This window comes from Mirounga angustirostris, unplaced genomic scaffold (genome assembly GCF_029215605.1).
Source record: "Mirounga angustirostris isolate CCGP_5_RB_7025 unplaced genomic scaffold, mMirAng1.0.hap1 SCAF_2, whole genome shotgun sequence".
NCBI classification, from domain to species: domain Eukaryota; kingdom Metazoa; phylum Chordata; class Mammalia; order Carnivora; family Phocidae; genus Mirounga; species Mirounga angustirostris.
Window position 1 is genome coordinate 147,874,666 of NW_026991710.1, and position 23,715 is coordinate 147,898,380.

A 23,715-nucleotide genomic window follows, 5' to 3' on the forward strand; every position below is an offset into this window, starting at 1 on the left:
AACTGGGATAGTGGTCTACATAGTAACAGTAGTAGTAATAATAATAACAGCAGTTAAGAAGAAGAACTTTGCAACTAACTCTTGTTTAGACTTTAGTAAAAAAGTAGTTTGCAGGCTATTGCTTTCACTTAGTACGTTCAACATTCATTCAATAAATATTTAAGTGCCCCCTATTCGAGCACCGTACTAAGGGCCTGGGGATTCAGCCAGTGTAACTTGACCACATTAAGGAAGCACTAACAAGGAAACCTGCTTTTTGAGATATAATGCCAAAAGCGACCTACAGCCTCTGAATCTGATAATGCTTCACTCTGCCCCCGCCGGCTCTGGGTCCTGGGCGAGTCACGGCCTCCCCAGCCTGGCTTCTGCAGCCGGCCGGCCCATCTTCAAGGTTCCCGTTCTGGGCTACATTCAGCTCCTGAAAGGCCTCATTGATCGCCTCGGCACAGCCGCCAACTGCCGCCAGTGAACGCTCCACGTCCTAGGTAACCCGAGCCCGCGGCTCCCTCCCATTTGGGGAGAAAAAAAAAAAAAAAAGATGGGGGTGGTGGGATCGAAAAAGGAAAGGAGAAAAATACTGAGAAACATGTTTTGGCAGGCAAGGCCTTCGGAGACTACCATATGTGCTCCATATTGAGCAGCCCCTGGTCTTTGATGTTTTTTCTGAAAGTAAAGACATTACTCTTTCTCAAACTGTGCCTAAGTACTACGGACATTAAAACAATGAGGCCAGAACGAGCGGACCGGGCTCTAAGTGTTTAATTCGCCCTTCACCCAAGTGCTCGCCACCGGTTCGCTCCCCGGCGTGCACCCTGGCAGCTGGCACGGCTGCCACCCCGTCCCGGCCCCATCGCCCCCGTTCAGGCCCGCGTTTGTCGCGATCCTAGCACACCTTCGCGCCAAGTTCGGAAGTAAGGACTTTCCCAAACGCCCGGCGCAAACTCCCCAGATGTTTCCTGCGTCACGGAAACGAGCCCAGGTTGGATCTGAAGCATTCTTACGACGGCGGGTCACGGGGCCCGCCCGGCGCCCGCGAGCCCGGCTCCCCCATGAGCGGCGGGGTGAGCTCGGGGGCCTCCCGCACCCCCCAGCGTTCGCGCTCACAGCGGCTCGCTGGGGACAGGCCAACAAAGCGGGAAATTGGAGGGGTGAGCATTTTATTACTCGCAGAATTGTGAATCACAACTGAAGAGCCCTAGTAAATTTACACTCTGATCTTTCGGGAGTTTATTAGTCACTCACGCGCCCACTGTAAATTCCTCCTTCTCTGTGACTCCCTCTACCCACGGCCAGACACCACGACGACCTTAAACGAGGGGCCTCAACCCACTCGGGGTCCCTCCGGGGAACGGGGAAGCCCCGACGTGCCGCCAGCGAGAGACCCAGAGGCGGGAAATTCCCCAGCGCGGGGTAGGAAGGTGGCGCGAAGCCGGAACCCGCTCTCGCGCGACGCGAGCATTCGCCAAGTGGGGTACCTCAAAGGTGGGCGGGACGAGGAGGGCTCACGCGCGGGAAGAGCCGCGTCCGAGTTCCCGCTGCTTCCGGGTCTCAGCAAGCGCTTCCGGGGTGCGCGCCACGCGGCTGCTCTCTGCGCTTACGGAAAATTACCAAAGGCCAAGGGGCCGCTTAACGCCAAGGGAGAACAGCAACGACTGTGGCCGATGATAACGCCGGGGTGGGTGACACCAGGGCCCCCCTAAATAGTCGTAGTCAAGCCCCGGTGCTCGAGCACGTCCACATCTGCTCTCCGCCAACCAGAGAACGGGATTCCCTGTAGGGGCTCGGAATGTCCCAGGATTGCGTGAAGCGGGGGGGACCAGAGCGCCCGCCTCAGCATCGCGGTGCCACCCGTGGTCGCAGGGACTCGGACACGGCCCGCGGCGCCTCTAGGCAGAAAAATTAGCTGGGTGCACGAGGAATGGCCCTTCTGTGCTCTGGCTTCCAGGAGGGTCTCTGCTCCTGGTCATCTGGATTGAGTATGACTTAGTCGGGTGGGCTCAGCTGACCTCGACCCTCGAGGAGGAGGAGGAAAGGAACACTGCCAGGAAGAGGTCACAGTGATGCCGTGTCTGCAAATGGGACAGCTGGAGGGGGCTCCCTCCATGCCAAGATGAGGGTTAACCAGGAGGAATCGCTTGTGTTGGGGCGCTGGGTTGAGATGTGAGAGCAGATCCTCGAGGTGATCTTGTATGTGAGCCTGAAATTAATTGAAAAGGCACAGGATACACACGTGCGTGCGCTTTTACTTACACTTGCTCTCAAATAATTGCCGCCTTTCATTCGAAGCATCCGTTTTGTCAACCAGGATCTATTGTCTGAGCTCCTACTGTGTGCTCAGTATCTTTACCAGACCGTTTGGGAGATACAAGGCCACAGAAGACTAGGTTCTTGCTCGTGAACCTGGCTCAGGACTGGGAATTAGTGAAAGAGAAGGAGGTCGCCCATTAAAATTACTTCTTGTGCTGCACTTTTTTTTTCTGGAATGATTCAAAGGCACCCAGAGGAGAGTATAATAATGTATTCTTGGACTTCAGGCTCAGCTTCCTTTTTCTGACCTTTCTTAACCCGGCTTTCCCTCCTCAAGAGATTTGGAATTCTCCTTAAGGAGGGTGTGTGGAGAAACTGCCAGCCCAGGTAAGTATGGGAGCCACATGGTCTCCTGAATGGAAAAAAGGAAATCATCTCCAAATGCAACCAGGCAGGTGGGGGTAGATCGAATCTGAAAGGGGATGGGAAATCTGAACAACCCCCAAGGCAGCAGACTCCGTACCCAATGGTGAGGTGTGAGAAACAGTCAACATTTGGAGCAGTGGAGTCAGAAGAGTTTTGGTAGCTGTTAGATAACTTCCTGATCTACAATAAAGTTCATGTGACCGAGAGGATGTTTTCCGCAATTCCGTTGCCTGGCTACCTTCCTCTTTCTCCAAGTCTGCAAGTTTAAGAGATTTTTCTGGGTCCCAGTTGAATGGTGGTGCTGGCTGAATGCATGCCCTGGAAGGGGTCCTGGCAGATGACAACTGCTCAGGTTGGACAGGTGCAGTCCAAGTCTCACTGATTTGTTGCCTCCCCAGCTCTCACCTGCAAGGTGACGTAGAGGTCCCCGTTTTGGAATGGGGAACCCAGGTGCTCCCGCCCCCCTCCGTTTCCAGCCACCAATCTGTTTGTTGGACCCTACCCAGATAGTGCAAACTAAACTTTTTTTTTTTTTTTTTTCTATGTAAAGTCCCAAGCGCCTTACTCGGCCCCGAGGTCCCCAGGCCAGAACAGCCAAGTTTCTGCAAGGCCATCTTCCACAATTAGTGCCTGACCACTATGGAAATATACACAAGACGTTTACTTTCTTTAGTGAAAAAAAAAAAAAATGTAAAGGGAGCTCAGGAGCTCTTCAAGACTCCCTGGGAAGCATTGTTCATTGAGAGGGGCCCAGACACACCAACCTTGAACCTTCCTCTGCCTGGGCAAAGGCTGGGAGAAGGGGTGGTATAGCCCAGGCCTGAGAGGCTTTCCACAGCCCAAATTCCTAGGTTCATCCTAGCAAAGGATCCTGCATGGCCAGTGAAGGCGTCGCCGCCCCTCGGTCCCTGTGGCCAGCTAGTCCTCACATCCTTCCCACTCCCAGAACACTTAGTCAAGCACATGCGGATTGGCCCCCCAGGCAGGTGGGTAGCTGTGCTCCCCTGGCATCACAGGTCTGAATTTTTGTACGGCTTCTGGCCTGCTTTGAGGGACCATCCTTTGGGTCTGTCAAATATGGGCTTCCCGAAAGTGTAGCTGGAGGTTATTAGAACTAACTAAGGAGCAATAGCAAGAATATAAAACTCAAACCTTGCCACCAGAGTTGGAGAATGTAAATAGGGGCAAGATGGAGAATGCGCTGGTGAGATGCAGAGGGAAGGATTTGAAATTTGCAGAGTCGCCTAGTAGCTGGTGGGGGGAGGGGGAGGGAGTCGATCAGCCTAGCAAGCCATACCTCCCGTGGGAAAGGGAGCTCTAAGTTTTGTCACATTTCTGGAGTTTCTATAGAGAAAATGCGCGCCCCCCGCCCAGGACAAATAAACAAATGCACAATGATGAGGATGATCCGGGCTAGGAATAGCACTTTCAAACCCCTTATTGGGCAAATGTCCTGGTTTTCAAAGGCAGAAACAAACTGTGAGGCCAAGTTGCTAGCTTGAGGTCACAAAACCAGTAAGTCCAGAAGTCAGGACCCAACCCAGGTGTACCTGGCCAAGAAATGCACAAAGTACTTGCCTCTGACAGGGAGGTCAAGTGGGATCTTAGAGACCTAATTCTCCAGGAGTCCAGGATCTGTCCAAACTCCTGATGGATGTTGGGGGGTGGGGTTGGTCATCCTTAGCAAAGGAGAAACTTATCTTAAACCTACTGCTGGTGAGGAAGTAGGGGCAGTCTTCTTAAGTAGGCCAGGAGTGCCTCCCATTTTCTGCCAACCGTAAGCACTAATAGTCTAGTTGTCTCCTATAACTGCCTTCCAGCCCCATACAACTACAAACCCTGGAGCTCAGAGCCCACCTGCATGTACTTCTTCACCTGGCACAGAGTGGATACTGAAGAAGCAGCTATGGACTTGGTCAGTGGTGCAATCCCCTGGCTCATGGCTATCATGCTGAATCCAAGCTGTCCTGGTTTCCTCATTTGGATCCATTTCTTTTTGGTCTTGGCTTAAAAAATCAGTCTGGTCATTAATAACTGTAGTAAGAGCACTCTGGCTCAAGTCACCTGGGGTGGCCTGGAGCCCAGAGGCTCCCCTGCGGTACTGGGTGGCAGGCACTGGTGCCCCTCTGTATGGATGGGGGAGGGCCTCCACCTGACATACCCACACCTCCCAGGGCTTTTCTCACCTCACTCACTGCCGCCACCTCCAGCTGTCCCTACCCACCACCAGTGGGTAGAGCCCGGCCAGACACCAAACCCACTTGAATGTGCCCTTCCCAGGCAAAAACCCCCAGAGATTCTGAAGAAGGGAATTGGGTTCGAGAAACCAGTGGAGAAGCCCGGTGGAGACAAATAAGCTTTAGCTTCAGTTGTTGGAAATTCAGGCAGAATTCCAAACACCCTTCCAATTTTGTATACAAGTATTTTCCTTTTTCTTTCCCTCTCTTCCTACAGTTTCCTGGTTTTTTTTTTTTAATATCTCTCTTCAGTTTATTATTATTATTTATTTTTTTTTTTTAGAGTTTCCAGACTGCCAGTGTCTCTGAGAGGAGAGGAGATTCTATACCTGAGTCATGCCATTCTGGTCAGAGGAGGGAACACCAAGTTCAATTCAAATTGGCAACCTAATCCTAGTCCATGGTCAGTCTCTTCCAGTTGGTGTTCCTAAAGTCCAGTGTGGTGCCACTGGCCATAAGCCGCAGCAGAAACCATGGCAGAGTATGCTAGAGGAGAAATACATGAATGCAGTACAGCTTTCTTAACTTGATTTGTACTTGTCTGCCGTCTGCCTTGTTTGTCACCACTGAGCTAGAGAATCAATAGTTGTAAAATAAAACCAGGGGGAGGAGGCAGAGAGACTTAACTAGTTGGCACTTAGGAAAGGGCGCCTGGGTGGCTCAGTTGGTTAAGCGACTGCCTTCGGCTCAGGTCATGATCCTGGAGTCCCGGGATCGAGTCCCGCATCGGGCTCCCTGCTTAGCAGGGAGTCTGCTTCTCCCTCTGACCTGTCTCATGTGCTCTCTCTCTCTCAAATAAATAAATAAAATCTTTTAAAAAAAAAAGAAAGGAAATCACCATAGTCTCTCCCTCTCCCACCACAATGACTATAAAGTGAATTAATATACCCTGATAGTTCTTTTTTTTTTTTTTTAATCCTATTCAGTGACCACTCATTTAGCTGCCTCCAGGTTTGGAAGAGTGCTCCAGGGGCAATTAAGGTCCAGAGGTCTTAGATTAACTGAAATTCAGGAAATGTACCTGATACCCCAGAAATTACCTTCCATGCCCAAAGTGAACAGAGAGCTCAACAGGAATGAATATAGCTTTAGGGACTCTTTAAAACAATTTGTCCTGAATACCCACCTGGAATCTGTGTCCTATGCAGCAACTGACCAAAAGAGAAAAACGTGGTTATCTGGCTCCCTAATCCTCCTTGGTCAGGCCCAACATCAGGAGAGTAAAGAAGAAGGAAAATGGGGAAGTAAGTAGACATGGAGAGGATCTAGGCTAGGACTGTGTCTGTGTAAGAGAAGAAACAGAAAAGTTTCCCTAAGCAACTTCCAAACCACAGGCCTGTGCACTCTCCTTCCTTGCTTTCTGACTGCCTGTTCTGTCTCACCCCTCCTACCTTCTGCAAATGCCTCAAATCCAAAATCTAAGGCATTTTCTCAAGAGTGTGAGCAAGCAGTCACCAGAAGCCTCTCTGTAGATGAAAAGTCCGTGATACCAAGAAGCAAATACTGAACCAGTGCTGAGAGGTGGGTGTGCCAGTAAGAATGTTTGGGTGGTGGAGCCCCTAGGGTTTCACTGCCAAAAGTTGAACCATGGGTTTCCAGAGCCCACACTCAGTCCTCCCCCAGGTTAGGGGTAGGTGGTCTCTTTTGCTCCCTGGACAAACTCTGGTCCTGACAAGTGGAGAAAGGTCTGAGGTGTCACTTGGAAGTTAGGAACCAAGGTAATTCCTTTCTTGGTCTCCACGGGCTTCAAAGCCCCAGACTGAAGGGGAGTGCTTTGGGCTCAGTTTAGATGTTATTGGCAAGAACAGAAACTCAGGTCCAGTGAATCTGGGTTTAAGTCTTCTCAACCCTGGTGTGATGGGGCAAGAAAAGTGACTGCAAGGGACATATGTGTGACAGACTCTGGACTCCTCTGGTTGAGTAAGAGATTCCTGCTAACTTGGACTTTATCATGAACATTTTGGAGGAATAGGTATAGAGGTGCTACAGCTTAAAATGGTGTTCAAAGCTTCAATTCTTTAGAACTGGATTTTCCATCACTTAAATCACTCCCTGGGAATGTATATTAAAGGCTCATGGAAGACAGCTCTTCTCCCTCTTCAAGGTCAACAAGAGACCTAGCCCAGGCTGCAGGACCTCTCATCACGTCATCAACTCTCAGGACATTGCTAGAAGCAAGAGCCTGGTAGTAAGGAAGCCTGGAGTTTGTTTGGATACACAGATCTATGGCTCTGGCCAGGTCCTCCCCCTCTCTACACCTGTTTCCTTGAAGGCACACATCGTTTGGAAATACTCCTCTTACGGTTTGTGAAGATTAAACATTATACAGCCTATAAAATGCTTGACAGTTAATAGGCTCTCATTAAAAGTAGTGCTTTCTCCCACGTTCTGGAAGTAGGGGCGGGCAGATTTTATTACTTCTCTTTATTTAAAAAAACATTTTTTTTTTTTAATTAAGTAAGCTCTATACCCAAGGTGGGGCTTGAACTCACTACCCCAAGATCAGGAGTCAACATACTGTATGGACTGAGACAGCCAGTCGCCCCTACCCCTCTTTTCTTGGTGGAAGAACTGAGGGGAGAGGTCCTGGAAGAGTAGCAGAGGACCACCCTTAACCTCCCTGACGTCTCAGATTAAGCCCCATGGCCACAGGGCCTCAGTCCTGCTGTGTGTCAGACTCCTAGTCCCTTCCCCCCCTCTTCCCAGTGTCTTCCAGGAGCCCAGGCCCAAGCCTAGGTGAGCGCCAGGACTGCGGTGCCTAGTGCACCAAATGGAGCCCAGTCTGCTCTAACTGGACTCTGAAAATCTCTTGTAGTGGTTGTAGTTCCCAGCGCAAGAGACTAAGTTCATTTGACAGCCAAAGGGCAAGCAACTCTTGGTGCAAAGAGTGGTGGCTTCCCCAGGCCAGCCTTGCTGCTTTGTCCTCTCCCGAGTGTTCATTACACCGACTGGGAACAGGAGTCTAATTTAATTTCCCCCACCCCCACCCCACGCCCAGATTTATGGAGCAACCCGGGATTCTCAGAGCTGCTGCAAGGCTGCCGGATGGGGTGGGGGTGGGGGGAGCACTACGATTTACTGTCTCAGAATCCCTTAATGCCCAAATGCTACCCGTTGGGCCTGGCGCTCCAGAACCGAGGGCCGGGAGGTGGTGCTTTTTATGCGGGACAGGCCTTACTCCTTGCTTAAGGCCAACGGACAGGCCTTGTTCTTTAAAAAAACGGCCAATCTAGCCTCACACAATTACCAAAAGCCGGAACAGTCCCCAAATCTCCAGCCACCCCCCAAAACCGCCCCCACCACACCTGAGGGCCTCTAACCAGTGGCCACCCCCAGCACCACCTTACTAGGGTTTAGAAGTAGATCCCAGAGAGATGAGAAGAAGCCAACTACCCCACAAGATGAGAGAGTAATATTCATTCCCGTCACCGGGAGAAGGTGGATGATCTGCAGCGGTGGCGGGAGGGCTGGCTTGCTGCATGGAAGTATTTAGCAGGTTCAGTGCTATTACCGTCTAACAGGGTGTGAAAAGTAATATGAATGTGAAATAGTGTGGGAAAATGGAGAGGTTCCAAAGCAGGCAGCGAGGCTCCTTCGCCGTCTGGCCTGAACTCCCGAGTCCCTGCTGCCTCATGCGCGGCGCCAGGAGGCGCTGCTACTGGCCTGGGACCACTGAGAGAACTTGTGGGGCAGGAATTAAAGACCGAACGAGGGGGGGGGCGGGGTGCAGAGAGACTACTACGGAAGGGGTGGGGGTGTTGGGGGTCAAGATGGCAGCATAGAGGAGAAACCCCAGTAAGTAAAGCCTTGAGGGCTCTCCGTTCCTCGCCGCCGAGGTCGACACTAGGCAGCTTCTTGGAACTTCACCACCTCTCTCCTAAACGTACGGAGAAGACTGACTTTTTACTTGTTACTAATTTTATGAAACAACCTATCAATCGGCTGAGTAAAGCTGACAAGAGGTATGTGAGGGCTTTCTGCAGGAGGTGGGAGCGGAGGTGAAATGGCAAGGTCCTAGTTGATGGAAATTTCTCCAATCGATTCAGAACGCACAAACCCAACAAGCCTCGCCACACTAGGTCCTGAAGACAAGGACTCCTCTTCGTGGTCCGACAATAATCCCCCCACCCTGGCACATGGAGGGGTTCAGACTTTTCTACCTTCCAGGCCTCAGCCCTCCCTAATTGCAGGACGCCCAAACCACAGACCGGCAAATGGGGGAGACAGACCACAGGCCCCGTCCCCGCGCTAGGTTGGTGCCCAAGCGACTTGTCCTGGGGCGATGGCAGCGCGCTCCAGGAAGACACTAGAGAAGACAGGGGTGTCCCCTGTACAGCGTCGAACTACCTCTCAACCCACACTCCAACCCCACCCCCACCCCCCCCACCCCCGGAGCCGGGCTCTGGGCCGTCGCCAGGTGTCTGTCCTCCAGACTCGAACCCTCTCTGCGACCACCAAGCAATGACTGCACGCAGGGCCCGGCTGGCTGGAGTAGCACTCGCGGCCCGGGAGGCCGAGGTGTAAATGCCTCCCTTTGGGATAGGTGCCACTGCACGTGGGCGCACTGTCAGTTTGGAAACGCTTCAGTCTCACATTTTCTGCGTTCAGGGCCTTGGTGCCGGAGAGATAGCCGGCCTCCCTCTCGAGAAGGTTTCCCTAGACCAGACCGTTTCGGAGCAGTTGGGTGACGGTGTAGTTGGCTGCAGATGGTACCAGATTTGGAACAGACCCCTGGGATATTCTAATTCCCCAGTACTAAGGCGTATTCAAGAACTGGTGGCCGCTGTCACCCTGGTTTTCTCATGGAAATCAATCGACGTGCTAATAAATCGAAGTTCCAGGATCTGATTTTGAGAGGGGCGCTAATGAAAGAGGAGGGTAGGTAGGGGTGTGTGTGTGTGCGTGTGTGTGTGAGCGCGCAGGGACTGACAGAAGCAAACGCTCACGCGGCGGGAGGGTGGGGAAACACCAGGACGCGGGGGCCTCGTCCGCCCGCTAAAGCCTTCGCAAGTCTCCAACTCAGGCTTCCGTCTTCGAGGCCTGAAGCGCACGACTCGGGCCCGCGTCCCTCCTCCCGGGAGCGGGAAGGACAGAATGCGCTGCTCGAGGTGGAGTCGTCGCCCGCGGCTCCAGCACATCGGCCCCCGGCCTCCTCCGAGGGCGCCGGCAGTGCGACCTGAGCTCGCACCTCCTCCCCCGGGCTCCGCGCGCCCCAGCCCTGCGCCTCGGGCCTGGCGGCGGCCGGCCTAATCGCCTTTCTTGCCTCCCTTCCCCCGTGAGCTCACTTCCTCCCCGCGCGGCTCCCTTGCGTCAACAGGGACGGGCTCCTGGGCCGGCCGAAGCCGCCGGGCGCACGGGACTCCGGCCGCGGCGCCTTCTCCGCGCGCCTGGACTTTTCTTGGGGCGACGGCCGTGGGCTGAGAGAAATCCTACTAGCAGGAAAGGAGAGGTCGAAACCTCTGCGAAGACAGGAAATGGCTTCATTCGTGGCCAAACTTAGAGCGCGGGCAGGAGCACAGAGAGAGCGAGGCCTGGCCGGGGAGATCCACTGTGATACCCTCTTGACTCGGGCCCAGCAGCCCGCGTCTCGCTGCTTTCTTTTTTTTTTTTCTCCCCCGCCCCTTGTCCCCTTGTTTCTCCTTTAGTTTTCACATGTGTTAAAAAATTCATATGCAGACACGTTTAAAAAGCAATTTCGCATTTTAAAGTCGGCAGCAGCAGAGGGAGAATTACAAATAGGATTGGATTTAATTAGCTGGTAATTCTCCTCTCATGCCCCCATAATTAAACAGAGATTCTAGAGCTGCTTCAGGGCTCACAAGTGATTATTACAAGCATATTTTACATTTACATTAAAGTCCTGTCCCCGGGGTGTAATCCAAGATCTGGCTCCATTTATTCGAATTTCGAACCTGAGCGCTGAAGCCAGAACATTGCTCCCCAGCTATGTTGTGGGGCGGCTTGTGGGGGCTGTTGTTTAGTTTCTTGGCTGGTTTTTAATTTTGTTCAGTTCTCTTTCCGGGACGTAAGGAAAGATAAACGAAGGCTGGGAGAGCCTCCAACCTCAGGTCCCACCGACAACTCATGACAAAAGAATTAAAACAAAACAAACAAAAACCCACCCCTTTTAGAAGCGTGAAATTGTGCAAAGCTCAGAGCCACCTTGGTTTTTCCCCACCACACACAGAGGGGGCACATCCAGCCCAAGTACGATCTTCAGCCCCGACAGCAGACCGGATCCGGTCACGCTACAGGTGGTCTCTGTTTCCCTATAGAGATCCGGAAGCCCCGTTTCGTGACTATTCAATCTCTCTACTCCCACGATCTCTTTCCCCCCATTTCATCTTCTTCTGTCACGGTGATGTACCAACCTTCCTCCCTCAACGATTCCCTGTGAATCGTCGCTAGTTCCCTAGCTGAGCCACAGCCTCTGTCCAGGGACGCAGCCCTCCCCGAACTCCAGAAAGGCACATGAAGAAGGCCTGGAACAGCGGTCTCCCAGGTACAGCGTAGAACTACCACCCCCCCCACACCCCAACCCAACCCTTGCGCGCTCACCTTGGGACTCCGCGGTGCTAGCTGTCCCCCACCCCGCCGCCACCGCCTGACAGTTTCCAGGCTCCAAGCGAAGCGCATGTCCGTGTTGTCACCAGATCCACGAAGGCTTTTGATGAGAGCTGCTTCCCTTTTGAAAACACCATTCCCTTTCCCCAAGAGAGAAGAATCTATTCTTCTGGACTGGTTTAAATACACACATACGAAAAGTATCTGTGTTGTGAAAACATCAGCCTTTAATAATTGTCTTGGAGTCGAGTAAAGACTTTCAGGAAATGATGGAGATAGGCCTGCTCAAGTAACCCATCCCCCAGATTGTCATTTCTCTGGCTACCTCTTCTCTTGCCTGGCCCTCTACATCATTTTTTCTTTTCTTAAAAACTGTTCTTACTGTGACCTCCTTCTTATTTATGTTTTTATCTTAAACAAGATATCCCTGGAAATAACTACCTAACCAGAGGAGAGGAACTCACCACTCCCAGTGTCACTAATTAGTGGCACATGCTGGCTAGGTACCAGGAGCATCTTTGAGCCTGAGTCTTCTCATCTGGAAAAAAATGGTTAGAACAGGTAAGCTCTAAAGGCGTATTTCCAGTCTTAAATTCAATACTTTTAAGAAAAAAAAAAAAACACTTTTCTTCTTACTTCTGAACGATGTGTGTGTGTGTGTGTGTTTCCAGTAAATGTTCTGTCCAAGATGCAGATGAAGAGGACATTTTAGACTTCTAACAGTGCCCTCTTTGGCTGGTTCTTCCCAACCCAGCCTTTCTCTCTGGGTATGGAAAGAGAACACCAGGTATAGGTCTCCAGAACCCAGCCACCATCCAAGTCCACTTATGGTCACATGATTCATTAGGAACTTTAATCCTCACCTGACCTGGCCAATTCAAGCACCGCCAGGGAAACCCCGTAAAACCAGCCAAGAGGCTGGCCAACATATGCACGCACTAATTAGAGTTATTGTGGGCCTTTGGCTTCCAGTCTAATGAAAAGCTCCAGGGCTTCAGGGGGCAGAGGGTTTGGGGTCCTTTTCACCAACCAATGCCCTTTGGTCCTACAAGGGCATCAGCTGAACACAGTGGGTGATCTGAAAGCTAACACCCTGCAAGCTAACCACAGCCACTAAGACTGAAAGCTGGCAGTGGGTCCCTAAGAGGGACAGGCAAGAATCTGTTCAAAGGAGATAAAGGGAATCAGCAGTGAGCTTTTCTTGTTATCAGTGCATCTAGTTTTATTATGAGAGAGAGGAAGGAGAAGCCCAAAGTGAAATAAGAGAAATTTTTAGCATTTATACACTTAGCAACCCTCTCCCTGAACACACACACACACACACACACGGGGGGGGGGGTTGCTGGGGAGAGAGTAATGACTACAATTTATTTAAAAAAAAAAAAAAGCTGAAGATACTTCCAACCCCATTTACAAGGATAAGGCGTGGTGAGGAGAAGCATGTGGGCTTGAGCCAATTTAGCAACCACAATTCTGGCCAGGTACCAGGAAGTCACAGAACACCCTAGATAGAACTGGTTTCATCCCCGGCAGGGGGCCCTGTGCCTGGTACTTTTCCTACAAGGGGTGTTCTCTTCTCCATCCACATCTGACTCCTCCATAGCGGATGGTCAAGGTCAGTCACTGCCAGCCAGCAAGACCTTTGAGCCTCTCTGAGAACCACACTGCTATAACTGAAGGTGCACCCTGCTCTGTATAGGGAGCAATCAACTATGGCTTTATCTTCATCTCTCACTGAATTGTAAAGGACAAAATATCTAAGGTCTCTCAAGTCTACATATGCTTACTTATTATACTGCCAAACTTACCTGCTGTTTTTTAATACATGTGCATGTCCCAATCCCTTTCCCCGTTATTTATAACCCATTCAAGATATCTGCAGGCTAGAACATGGCACAACCTCCCTTATAGTAGGAGGAAATTTGTTACTTATTTGATGCTAACAGGGTAGTCCTTTCTAATTTGTGTTCCAATGTGTTTGCCTCAAAAAATGAGGAGCCACATCCCCACAACTCTAGAATGTTATAACCTCACTCTTTCTGCTTGCTTTTCTCCCTTCCCTTCTTCCCTGTTTCTTTATTCTTTGGACTCAGCCACAGAGGAAAAACAACCCAGTTTGGAGCTTTAGAAATCATTTGTTCTGCATGTGCCCCATCTTCTCTTTCCCGGATACTTTTAATTACAGTCAGGAGGCATCTTACACCCTGGCCAGATTGTATTTGGTGAGAGCCTCTTTTAAAATTCTTCAAAGCTTCCAGGGATCTCCCCCCACTGCCAAGCCCTCCAGACCAGCAAAATGGATACAAATGGAGTAACTTGCATCATTTTAGATCCATAGAGATTATATTCCTATTTGCTTTTCTATGCATTAGGAAGCTCGAGAAGGATGTTCAAGAAATGAACAATGGGAGAAGCACCTGGACAGATACTGAAAGAGACTATTCACATGTACATTTTGTAGATTTTTGAACCATGAGAATTACTGCCTATTTAATCTGATCAGGATATATATGAGAGATGCTAGATGCTAACTATATTTAAGAGATAACATCACACATTAGGAAGGAGGATCTAAAGGAGATCTAGAAAAAACACACAATAAACTTTGTTTTGCTTAATTGGTCATAAGCTAGAACTATGACTAGAAAATAATATTTTATGCAGATTTATGCAGAAGTATAAAACTTTAGGTGAGACAAAATGCACACTACTCCTCTCTTCAAATATTTCTCTCCTATTCCCAGATGTGAATTTATGTCAGTTTAAAGCTATTTGCTACTCTAGTTAAGTCAGGTTTTACTGGGAACACAGACTTGCAGGACTGGATGAGCCCTCTGTCCTAAGTACAAAGGTTAAGCGAGAACACAACTGTAAAAGGACTGATGTTTCCTAATACACACTTGAAAATGGACAATTTTCCTCCTTTGTATGAGGAGGACAAGATCCTTCCCTAGAAATGGCTGCCCCTTGGTGGCTCCCCCTCCAAGCATATCCTTTCACTCCTCTGAGGGTGGGCTAAACACTTTGCCGTAGGATGTCTGCCCTTTCCCTAAGCTTTAACCAGGTGCAAAAGTTTTTATTAGGCAAATTCTACTCAGGAAACAATGTTTTAAGCCTAAATCAAAAAAAGGAGGGTATAAATTCCTTTAGTGATGTTAACACAATCAACCCAATCCCGTCCTCCTCCCCCCCCCCACCCCGGTCATTAGATGGCCCTTGAATGCTAAAAAGACTTGGAAGTTCAAACTGCTGTGCCCTTTAAAAAATAAGCAAACAAACAACTCCACCCTACTGGGGGATGCTGCTCATCAGCTAACACTAGTGTTTACATCTCCTGCAGTTTTTTCTGTTGCATAGTCCCTGCTAGTAAACAACCTAAACCGATCTCATGGCAAAGGTCAAATTGCAAGATTACAGGAACTTTTAAAAAACTTTTATTTAGGGGCACCTGGGTGGTTCAGTCGGTTGAGTGTCTGCCTTTGGCTCCGGTCATGATCCCAGAGTCCTGGGATCAAGCCCCGCATCGGGCTCCCTACTTGGTGGGAAGCCTGCTTCTCCCTCTCCCTCTCCCCACCCACCCCCGGCCTGGTTGTGCTCTCTCTCACTCTCTCAATCTCTCTCTCAAATAAATAAATAAAATCTTAAAAAAAAAAAAAACCCTCTTATTTAAAGGTATGCTCTAGGGGCACCTGGGTGGCTCAGTCATTAAGTGTCTGCCTTCCGCTCAGGTCATGATCCTGGGGTCCTGGGATGGAGCCCCGTGTCAGGCTCCCTGCTCCGCAGGAAGCCTGCTTCTCCCTCTCCCACTCCCTCTGCTTGCATTCCCTCTCTTGCTGTGTGTGTGTCTCTCTCTCTCTCTCTCTGTCAAATAAATAAATAAATAAATAAAATCTTTAAAGAAAAATAAATGTATGGTATATAGAAAACCACATGGGGAATAATCTCAGTTCTACCCACTTGTGTTAAATCCTCCCCAAACACAAAATCAGATCACCTTTTCCCACGAAAACAGGTGGTTAACTATGTGATTTCCAAAGAGGTACTCGTATATTGGAAATTAGGAGAGATTTCAGAGGATGGATCAGGATAGAGAATTGATCAATGTTTGTGAAACCCCAAAAGGTGGCATTTGGGGAAATGGGGTGGCAGGAAGGAAAAGAAAGGGAGTTGAAAGAGCCCTTGGTTTCCCCAGCTGTTTGCAGAAGTTGAAACATATGGTGCCAGGGTTTTCCAAAGATGACAAGGGATAGAAAATAAAATTATTTTTTCCCCTAAGGCATGCCTTTCCCCCCAAATAAAGATACATCTTCAGGCTGGAGGCATTTTTTTCCTTCCAGAGGGAATGAGCAGAGGTCACTTAGAACCAATTCTCATCATTTCGTGAAAATAACAGTAATTATGGAAGCAACAGAAGTCAAGGTGTTCATGCTAAAAAACTTCAAGATCAGGCCTGGCCGGGAGTGGGGATATCCAAACCGGTTCTTCATATTTCACGTTTTATAGACAGAATTTTCCCTAAAGGATATACTTTCATTAGGTCATAAATGCACCAACAGAGGAGAGAGTAAGAGGGGCGCGTGTGTGTGTGTGTGTGTGTGCGCGCGCGCGCCCGCGCGCTCACGCGCGCATCTGGCACGGGGGCGCGGGCGTGTGAGTCCGGCTACGATGAGAGGTAGGGTCCAGGGGCGGAGGTGTGTGACACCCCGAGGACAGAGTTCAGGGACGGTGACTTGAGACCAAACTCGGAGAGGCTTCCTAGGGCTTCTGCTCAGCCTTTTTAGTTCTTACATTTCCTTTGGGTTCCACCGAAGCGTCTAATTGCCCCATGTCCAAGTACTTACTTGCCTAAAGGCCACAAGAAGGGGGATGAGGGAGAGAAACGTGTTTTTTCAAAAGTGGGTTAAAGATTTAACTCGGGAAAAACTTTTAGTTGGGGCCTCAGTACCTGAGCCTAGACGGCAGGGAAAGGGGTTGTCTGAAGACTTTCGCTTCTCGCTGGACCCCATTCCTGGACTGGAGAAGTTTACCTCTCTCAACACCAAGGGATGCGACTTAGTGCTCTCAAGGGCGAATGCTCACCACGTCTGGGCTCCCTGTTGCCGCCAAGAGAGATGGCTGCAGACAGGGAATCGCCCTCTCTCAGCTAGATAAGCCACGCTGGCTTCGTTCAGAGCATTTCTTAAAAGTGAGTCGGAGTTGTGCAACCAGCATAATTAGCCTCTATCGAGTCCTGAAGAATATTTAAATCCACAGCACTGATTTCACACCTAGAAGTCGGTAGCAGTTTCGAAATTATTGTAAAACACCGCCCGGATGATATATTGTCTGTCTAGGCCAGATTAGCAAGACACGCGCGCATACTCTATGTTTAAATCACACCCTGAAAATGCGGAGATGTTTGGATAGGGATTTACACGTGACAGAGGAAAAACTGGAACGATCCATTATTTCTCTTTTTTGATTACCTGTTTCTAAAGAAAGCACTGGCATCAAGGACGAGTTAGGTAATGTGAACTAAAAGGCACGCAGGTCGCCCAATCCCAATTCGTAGTTCAAGGAAAACTGCCTTTAACTGACACCGTGTATATTCCTCTGCTCCTCGCGAGCTGCCCCCAAGAGTATTTATTCCTAGGTAGGGCTGGAAACAAAACAACTAACCCGGTCTGCGGCGTAAGAGCGCACTCCGAGATGGACTGCCGGAGAAAGGCATTTTGACCCCGATGGAAATTAGTCATATTGACAGACGCCCGGGGAAGGTAAATTACCCAGCGCGCTGACGTTACGCAGAAGCGCGCCCTGTTGCGACTCCGCCGCGGCGCCCAGGGGCCAGAGGCTCCCAGTTGGATTCCCCAGATTACGACAAAGCCCCGCTTTGGGCCTGGGATTTCAGCGTGAAGGCACGGAGAGAGCGGTGAAAAGGTGCTGGAGAGGAACAGGGCAAGAGAAAACCAAAAAAAGTAGTGGGAAAGAGAAGTGCTTGCACCGTAGCGCAGGCGAGCTGTGGAACCCAGAAGAAAAGGAGTAAAATCCACAGGGGAGGGAGTGAAGGAGGAGGCGGGGGTGGGGGTGGGGGAAGAGGACCGCGCGGCTCAGGGCTCCCAGGTCCGCCACTTGGGAGGTCCCGGCCCCAATGCAGGCCGGGCCAAATGTCCCCCCGGGAGGCTCGCCGCTCGGGCGGGGTCACAATTACACCTCGGCTCCAGGCGAGGACTTAAAAACCAAGTGGCGGGGGCTGCAGTCTGGAAGCAAGGCCCTGCGGCCATCAGAGGGGGGCCGGGCCAGTGCGCAGGAACTTTTTACAAGGCGTTATGGGTACAAGGGGGGGGGGGAAATCAAAATAAACCACTTTCATCCAGCGTGGGCCGTGAAAATAGAAGCTGACTTATAAAGGGGGCGAGCGGGAGTTTTGAAATTTAGTGTGTGTTTTGCTTTTATATAAAGAGTTTTGTGGTTTTACCTGATAACCTAGGGGGAACTGTGGGGGAAATAACTGCTAGATTTTTTTTTTTTCCGGAATTGGGCTGTAATAGGAATTCACAGGTTTCTCCCAAATCAGCTTGTGTCCCAGGACTGCAAACAACCGCATACATCCATATAGATCATTACAAACTGGGGACAAAAATAGTTGCGTGACCCGATTATTGTTGACGTAAAGTGGGATCCAGTGGTCCCACCTTCTTTTTAAAAAAGTGAGTCTTGAAAACTGAGTCTGCAGAGGAGGCGGAATGGAAAGCGTCAAATAGTGTAACATCTCATTTTACCAGAGACTGGACTGGAAGGCTTCTCAAGAGTAACCGGCTCAGGGCGCAAAGACCAGGCGAAATTCGCCCGGCCGCTGCAGTGAGGGCGTCCAGCCAAGCCCGGGCTCTGGCCCTTGGCTCAAAGAAAGGGACCCGACAGCCGGCCCCCTCCAGGGCAGGGCAGGGCTGGGGGTGGGGGGAGGCGGCTACCTCCTCCTGGACTTGGGCCTCACGTCTGCGGTATTTTTAGCTTTTCTCTCTGTTCCCTAGAGGCTCTTTTGTAAGCCGAATGGAGGCTCTCCAAACTGCCCTCACTGGGAGGGGGTGTGGGAGTAGGTGGAGGCGACTGCACGGGGATTTTGAAAGAAAAAAAATTACTTACGTTTAAATTAAACCAAAACTCTCTAGGTTTTTGTCCTTACTGCCTTTTCTCTCTTTCGCTCCCCCCGCACCCCCGCCCCGGCCCAAGTCCGTGGGAACGCAAGTTCCATAATTAAGTGGACTATGGGGGTAAGGATGGCTGGGATCTAGATGTTCGAGCAGAATCAGAGTGTCGTGCGCCTTCCTTTCTGCCTTTCAATCCCGCTCTCCCGGCCACTACTGCTCCCCCGGAGCCGGCCTAGGAACCCTCTGGAAAGGGAAGGGAGGAGGGGAGGAATCTCCGTTGCCTTCGAGGAAGCAGGGACACGCGGCACTTATTTTTTAAATAAAGGTTTAAAGTAAGTCCAAATGTTTTTGCAACGGAGTTTCGCACCCAGTGTGTGCCCAGAGATGCGAAACTCGGGTCCCAGACTCACAAATGGACGGATGTTTATTGCATAGAAAGCCGGGTCTCGCTGAGCCCCCTCTCACCTTGGAGATGCCTTAGCCTAGCTTCCCAGCTGAGGCCGCAGCCGGAACTTTCCCCATCCTGCTTCTCCCCATCCTGGACCAGGCTGGACCCCTGCTGGCTCCCATGGCTCGCCTTCACCCCACTTCCCGATCCCCGCAGACAGCCCCCGCCCACCCCCACCCCACCCCCTTCTCAGGCTCGGCGCTGCCCCTCGAAATTGCCCAGGCTGGCGGGATGGCGCTCCGGTCTGGAAAACTAGGGAGGCAAGCGGGAGCCAAGCGTCGGTGCTCTCTGCTTCCGCCTTAGGTTCAATTCGGCTCCCCCACAACCCCGCCCCACCGGGAGTGTTGGGCCTTGCGGTCCACCCCAGCTGCCTGGGGTGCTCCACGATGCCCCCACATCCCGGACGCCGTGCCTCTACCCACCGGATTGCCTTCGGGGCCCCTCGGTGCTGTGTCGACGCCGCGGCGCTGTGGGTCGCGCGAACAGGAACCGCCAGGCAGCCGGGTAGCCCAGTGTGTCGAAGATGCTCAGAGGAGGAGGAAGTGCAGAGAAAAAAGAAGAGGAAGGAAAGGGGGGTGGGGACCTGACATACACACAAGCACGCAAAACCAACTTTGGTGATGGACTTTTTCAGTTTCACACGGAGCGACCTGTAGTATCTGGAGAAGGTTTTTGAAGACGTTTAGGAGGGAGGGTGAGTTTTCTGCTGAGAAACTCAATCTGCCATACAGTAGCGGCCCCATCTGGGATCTGTCACTGCTGACAGCACCACAGGGCACAGACGTGATCTTCTGCACAGCCTGCACTCCCCGAAATACCCTCCTTAATCAGAGGATGTCTGCGCGCCGGAGCTCAGCTGACCGCGCCGGGAGCAGAACGGCCAGCGAATTCCACCCCCCCCCCTCCGCACGCCCCCTCCCCACGGACACAGCCGTGGCCCCTCTCCTCTAACCAGCACATTAATTAAAAGCGGAAAAGAGAGGCTGATGTCATTGCTCTCAGAAGATCATAAACGTAAAGCGTCATCCTGTGAGAATCCCTGAAAATGACTTTAATGAATAATTTCAGAGACAGTTATGGCTTTGGATAATTACTGAGCAAGAATATGAAAACCAGATTTGCAAAGCGAAGGCGATGGTCAGGCGGCCTGGCGGCCACTTTCTCACATTAAAACCACACCGCCTTTTCTTCACCGCCAAATTCTAGTTACAGACTTTGGATGCATTTTCTTCCTTAAAAGTAAAAGCAACAAACACGCATTTTTCTTTTCCTGCGTTTCTGCCTTATCCTAAAGACAAAACTGTCAGCTCAAAGCAACAACAGCCCATTTTAAATAGAAGTCAATCATGCACTGGCTTCAGTGGCCATTGGCTTCCATCTTTTCAGGAAGAAGGTATTAACGGCCACTTTGATTTAGAATGATGTCTCTTTGGCTTCTTCTGGAGGCAATGTACCTAATAAAGGTTGAAAACTCTTTCCGCCCCCTAAGTAAGAAACTGTTTGTTTTTAAATCCTTTCAGCTGGTGAAGCAGCAAACAAGTGAAGAGTGAATGTCTCCACTTCTTACAGAAAAATCTGCAGGTCTCCCTGACTCTAGTTCTTGTTCTCCATGATGATTTGGTTCTACAATAAGGAAAGATATTTTGAAATACTCCATGTGGTCACAGGGAAGCATCAGGTGGGGTCTGGCTGTTCATAATTAGTTGTTCATTAAATATATTATTTGAGAAAACTGGCTTATTGGGGAAGAGATGGCCGAGTACCCGATCTTTTACATGAACGGCTTAGCTGCTTGCAAGCCTATCTCCTTTGCTTGGAAATATAAACTGGGATTCTCTGGGAATGTGGCCCATATGGATTCATTCCATCTGATTCGAGTAGAAATTCATTTATGCTATATGCACAAAAGTATTGATAAAAAGTAATGTTTGCCTACATTGTTTTGAGCAATGCAGGTTTTTGTTGTTGTTACTTTTGAGTCTGTATCATTCGGGAAATTGCCTATTTGCCTGAGTAGACTCCATCATTAAGGAAGATCATGGAGAAGCCACTTACCAGCACTATGGGAAACTACACTGTGCAGCTATTACCTGCCCCTCCCCCCTAAAAGCACAGTTAGGCCCCTCCTTCTCCAGTCATCAGATTCACTGTCTAAAGCCTTCTCTATTCCTAGCCCCCAAGCCCTCTCCACCACCCCAGCTCAATCTTTCTTTCCCCTTTTGCTGGGGATAAGGGTGGGTAAAAGAGGGAGTCCAGCTCTCTCAAATGTGACATTTTCACTGACTTAGGAGGAAATGGTCCTCATCCGTTCTAGATTATGTGAAGACACTTTGGAATTTGGAGTTTCGAGTTGCCTCAAAGAATCAAAGAGGGGTGAACCTTTGGAAAATTTTCTCCACTGGATTTCCTGTTTATTTTTGATATCCCGGGCCCCCCAAATAGACCTTCTTGTCACTACATTCAAATCATGGGCCATGAATTCTTTGCCCTCTACCTAAGTTCACTGTAAACACTGGCTTGAGCTTTGCAACCTGTGTGGAAGTAAATAGCTTTTTCCGAGTTTGTTTTGAGTCCTTGCATTGCCCAATTAAATCGAGGTTAGGACTGATTCATGGGATGGTCAGTTCTCTCCCTGTAGAGACTTTAAATAAGGCAGGCCTTGCCCTACCTCTCCCCCATCCTTGATGAAGCCATCCTCACCCCTAGGGTCCAGTGTTTCACAGCGGTGGTTGACAGAGTGCCAAGAATGTGGAATCAGCTGCAGTGGGTGTGTGTGGCCTCAGGCAGTGGTTCCTAAATCCTGGGGTGGGGGAGGGGAGAGCTTTTGGAAATTGAAGATTTCTTTTCTCCTACCTGACCTGCTGAATCAGGATTTCTCCTAAAGGTGGGGTGAAATGAGGGCTGAATTTATAATTTTATCAAGTTCTTCAGAGATTTTGGATAACCAGTGTGGTAAGCTCCAACCTAAAGTGTTCTGGAGTTGGATTCATCCCAGAGGTCAGGACAGTGCCCCAGGACGCCAAAGTCGGAGGTCTGGAGTGTTCTCCTCCTGTCGAGGAATTATACAAATATACCTAGCCTCTTTCTGCGCACTGAGATGTAGTGGGGGACAAACGGATGCCAGTCATTCTTGTTTCAGCCAAGGAGCACTCCCACTGGGGAAAGGGGGAGGGTAGGCAGAAGGTCTAGCGCCTCCGTTCCTTAGATCCATTGGGCTTTAATAACAGGTGCAAAGACAGAGGCTCGGAGAGAGGCCTGTTCTATAATAAGCGTCTGCCGGGCCACCTCATTAGGCAGAAACTCCCACTGTTGAGGCCCCAGGGCTGTGGGGGCCAAGCGGGGGCCAGTGCGGGAAGAGCAGCACTAAGAGCCGCCTCCCTTGCCTCTCGCCTGCACGGGCACCGCGGCAAGGGGCGCAGCTGTTGGTGTAGGAGAGCAGCACCCTGGCGCTGGGCTAGAGGAGCGCCCGCAGGTCAGTCAGGGCCGGCTGTGGGAGGCTTTTCCAGGCTGAATGCACCAGGAGCAGCGAATTGGAAAATTTAAAGTGAGGAGGGGGCCAATAGAAACTTTAAGCGGCCCCGCCTTACCTCAAACAAGAAAAACAAAAACGTCTTCTGGGTTAAAAATACATATTTAGAAAGTTCCTGTGCGCAAGCAGGCGGCGCGTTCCAGCTGCCGGCCTGGCCCGGGGAGGACTTGGCCGCGCGGCCGCCGATTACACCCAGCTCGGCCGGGATGGCTCCGAGCCGTCTGCCCTGACGTCAGCGAGGCTCCGGGCCCCGCCGCGGCGAGATAGGCAGCGCGGCCGGGCGCGGGCGCGGCGCTAATCACTCCCAGATGTCCCTAATAGCGGAGATAAAGTCGGACGGAGCGGCCGGGAATAAATTTGTAATCAGGGCTCTACCATCTGATCATCAAAGCGGCCCAAATGCCAGGAGAATTTGAAGGGAATGTGTGTGTAGGGGGGTGGCGTTTAGGGGAGAGGCGGGGGACGCGATCTTCGAAGGAAACTGACTTGGGCAGGGTGGAGCGAGAACAGGGAGAGAAGTCTAACTTCTGTGCGCGTGTAAGTCAGATACGCAGCGCACTTTAACTTCCACTAGCCTGACTGGCCGAAGCCGCTGAGCTGTTAAGGCCAGTTAGAGCCCGGCAGACAGTTGCGGTGCGGAGAGCACTCGCCGGGCAGAAGCTGAATGGCAAAGCTGCGCGCCCAGAGCTGCCCAGCCCCCGTGCGACTGTTTCCTCTCCTGGACTTACCCTCTCTCCCCTCCTCCCCTTTCTAAACAGTTAAAAAATACTTCGTTCTCCCACATCCCCACCCCCTCCCCGCCACCCCGTAGACGTGAACCCTACAGCAAGGCTGAGCTTCCTCAGGAAGGGGGGGTCCCTGGGCCCCGAGCAGGGGTCCTGGGCCCCAGTCTGAGGGCGGCTCCAAGGTCTTTCTCTTCGAGGGATCCGCGGGCTGCGACAGGCCAGGAGTCCAGTGCGTCGCGGAGACTTGTTAGTGCCACCTCCTCAAGCAGGGGTCTGGACCGTAGGAGTTGGGCCGGGTGGAGGGAAAGGGTTCCCTCAGGTCAACAGATCCAGGAAAGACAAGCAGAGCCTAGGGTTCAGGTTCGGCCCTTTACGACGCGTACGCCACAAGCCTCCTTTGCAGATCATCTCA

General features: G+C 50.9%; 1 long non-coding RNA gene across 2 annotated transcripts in view; it reads right to left on the bottom strand.

The window, feature by feature from the left end:
* The window catches only part of LOC123847473 (uncharacterized), a 34,970-nt gene extending 15,285 nt beyond the window's left edge, over positions 1–19,685 (bottom strand). The window contains exon 1 of one of the 2 annotated variants that reach the window (XR_008506501.2): positions 19,472–19,685. This is a non-coding gene — a long non-coding RNA (uncharacterized LOC123847473). Of the gene's footprint in view, positions 1–1,475; positions 3,277–19,471 lie in introns of those variants that run through there. The other variant, XR_006791554.2, reaches the window with a different exon arrangement.
* Positions 19,686–23,715: the final 4,030 nt, after the last annotated feature.